The 3,444-nt window shown below is 36.8% G+C and overlaps 1 pseudogene; it reads left to right on the forward strand.

Annotated features, from left to right (window-relative positions):
* Positions 1 to 2,740: 2,740 nt before the first annotated feature.
* LOC138156102 (frataxin, mitochondrial pseudogene) overlaps positions 2,741 to 3,444 on the forward strand; it is a 52,814-nt pseudogene continuing 52,110 nt past the window's right edge.

Below are 3,444 nucleotides of genomic sequence, written 5' to 3' on the forward strand. Positions count from 1 at the left end.
CTGTTTGCACAAAAGTATTTATAGCAGCTCTTTTTGTAGTAACAAAGAATTGGAAATCAAGGGGATGGCCATCAATTGGGGGGTGGCTAAACAAATTGTGGTACACGAATGTCATGGAATATTACTGTGCTTTAAGAAATGAGGAGCATACAGACTTCATAAAAACCTTTAGAGATTTATATAAAGTAATGCTGAGTGAGAAGAGCAGAACTAGCAAAACTTTGTGCAGAATTACAGACACACATCATATGTGTGATGATTAACTTTGATAAACTGGGATCCTCTCAGCAATGCAAGGTTATAAGACAACTCCAAAAGACTTATGATGGAAAGTATATCCACATCCAGAGAGATGAACTACAGAGTTTGAATGCAGATTGAAGCAAACTGCTTGCTCTGTCTTTGGTGTTTAGTTTTGTTTCATTCCTTCTTTCTTATTGTTCACTTCATTGGTTATAATTCTTCTTTACAACCAAACTAATGCTTAATGTGAAGGTATTTGTTGAGCCTATATCGGTTTGTGTGCTGCCGTAGCCAGCTGGGGGGAAGAGGAGGTAGGAGAGGGAGGGGGAGAAAATTTGGAACTCAAGGGATTGTGGAAGTGAATGTTGTAAAATAAAAGTAGATAAACAAATTTAATACAATTTTTAAAAATAAAATAAAATAAAATCTCTGAATTTGAGATCCTGAGGTACAGGAGTTCTGCCAAACCTTATCTTTATTTTACCTATCCCTCATGTTATAGACACATGCTTTTGTCTTGAGTCTATTTCACAGAATGGGGAAGGATTTTTATTGACTGAACTAGGCATTGGATTTATTACCAGTAGGTATCTAAGTTGATCCTTATCATAAGTAATTGATTGAATTAATTCTCATTTTGCTTAACAATGATTTGTATTTTTGCAAGTCTGATATTTTTGGTTTTCATTTCTTTTTAAAGGTAGACAAATAAGACTGTAAATTATTGAATAAATCTATCAAGATACACTATCACCAAAAGTAAATGAGCACATATTTATGAAATTTTTGGAATATGTATAAAACAAGTACATCAATAAGGTTTTCCCAGAACAGTATACAAGATATGCTATAATTTAGGATATTATGACTTGGTAGGCTTAAGCTATAATCTTGATATTACAAAGTAAGCAGTCTTCAGATATAAATCAGTTTGGGTGATATGAGGCCCTCTAGTAGATATGAAAATGAATGGAACAGGCAATTAAATATTTGGAAATATTATTCCTAAAACAACCAATGAACTGATCAGAAATTTAAAATATAATAGCTAACATTTATACAGTGCTTCCTATGTTCCAGATGTTGTGCTAAGTACCTTGTAATTATATTATTTCATCCTCACAGCATTCTTGAGAGGTAGATATTATTATCCCCATTTTATAGATGAGAAAACTTATCCAAACAATGATAAAGTTACTTGCCTGGGGTCATGCAGGTGGTAGTGTGTGAGATAGGATTTGAACTCAAGGCTTCCTCACTCTAGGCTGGTGCTTTATCCATTTTGTCACCTAACTGCCCAAGGGACAGTTTCAGAGAAACTTGGGAAGATGTGTATGAATTGGTATAGAGTGAATTGAGTAAAAGCCCAAAATTTGGCTTACTGATCCCAATACTATAACAACAAACAACTATGAAACTTGTGCACTTTGAACAATGTCATGACAAACCACAATATCAGAGGACTGACAATGAATTGTGCTCTCTATTCCCTGACAGAGAGGATATATCTTCAGAGGGAAGAATAAGATACATTTTTGTATATGACCAATATGGGAATTTGTTTTATTTGATTATGCATGTAATCACACGTTTTTTGTTTTCTTCCTTCCTCTTCTCCCTCCATGGAGGACAGTGAATTCAGAAGAATTTTTAAAATGCCTACTCCTTGAAAAATTTATACATTTTTTATCAGTGGGTTAGACTTTTGGCAAACATGAGGACTTAAAAGTTTCTATACAATTCCAACTCAGCTGAAAAGCATCCTAGGGAAGTTGAAAAACAGCATCAGATAAAGCAAAGACTCAATCAATCCAAAGAAAACACTGGCAAGCCTCTTGGTAACATTGGTAAAATGGCAACCTTTCAATCTTGAACTTATTAGTAGACAGGTAGACAGGTTCAGACTGTGAATGTGACCCAAGTGGTCATCCAGAGTGGGCTGGATATGACCAAATCAATGTCTATCATCAACGCTGAAATATTCTTGAATGATAGATTTGACCAGATGATGCTGAAAAGTAAAGATAATGTGTTGAAGAAATCTGAAGAAGGGGATGATGATTGCCTGCCCATGACAGATTGCTGGCTAAGATTACTACCTCCTCAGGGGTATTGAAAATACCATTGCTTCAATAGCAAAGAAAAAGACAGCATTTCCTTAAGTGTCTGGGATCCCTGACTCCCAACCTCTGCTAGCAGACCATTCAGAACTCCCTGGTTAAGTAGATTGAGTCGCGTACCTTTATCCTGTTCATGAAGCTCCTCTACCAGCTTTTGGACGTCATCTCACTTCTCTTGTCTACAATACAAGAACTTTATGATGACATTCAGAGAAAGAAAAAACAGAGAGCTCAAGGCTACCCTCATTACAGCATGTTTCTGTTAGGACCTTTCTTCCAACTTCAAGACCCTTGTCCAGGAGGATAGCAACAAGATCCCAGTGTTCCTAGATCAAATACAAGACTATCTGGCTGAGGACAGACCATCCATTGGGATCATGGAACCCTTTGTCCCATCTAGCCAAGGTTCCCAAAAGGCTGAGAAAGCAACAGATTCAAGAAGACTAGAATTGTTTGCACTCAAAGGAACAGAGAGGTTTCCAGAAACCAGGTGCCTGTAATTCCCTTTTTGTTGATGTTTTCCTGTTTCCCTGAGACACAAGAGAGACAAGCAAACCTGTAACTGAACTGACTCTAGTGAACTGGTGTGTCAGGGGATGGATAACCAAGACTATCTCCCCAAGCTAGTAAGCTAGCAATCATGTTCTGTTACACTGGGCCTGGTGGGAAGAGCCTAGACAACCAGTATAATTCACCTAGGATTCTAGTAATAAGTAAGACATCCAATATCCTTGAATCAGTTTTTTGTTTGCTTATTTGTTTATATTTCTTCTCAGTGGAACAAGATAACTTTTCCCCCCTTTGTTAAATTTTAACTTTAGCTTAAAAATTATTTTAAAAAAATACAATAGGAAAAAATCTCACCCAGCACTCCCCCATCCCCCCCAAATTAGTCACCTACCAAAAGCAAGTCATTTTGCCTCTTGGTCCTCAGTTTCTTCATTTGAAGCTTGTAAAATTTTGCTCACAATGAGAAATTAATGAGAAAATACATAGAAATTGTCTTGACTAGTCTGAGGTTCCTTCCTTCCTTCTTTCCTTCCTTCCTTCCTTCCTTCCTTCCTTCCTTCCTTCCTTCCTA

This window comes from Petaurus breviceps, unplaced genomic scaffold (assembly GCF_028583685.1).
Source record: "Petaurus breviceps papuanus isolate PSGF00001 unplaced genomic scaffold, PetGlider_PUasm1.0 154, whole genome shotgun sequence".
Lineage (NCBI taxonomy): Eukaryota > Metazoa > Chordata > Mammalia > Diprotodontia > Petauridae > Petaurus > Petaurus breviceps.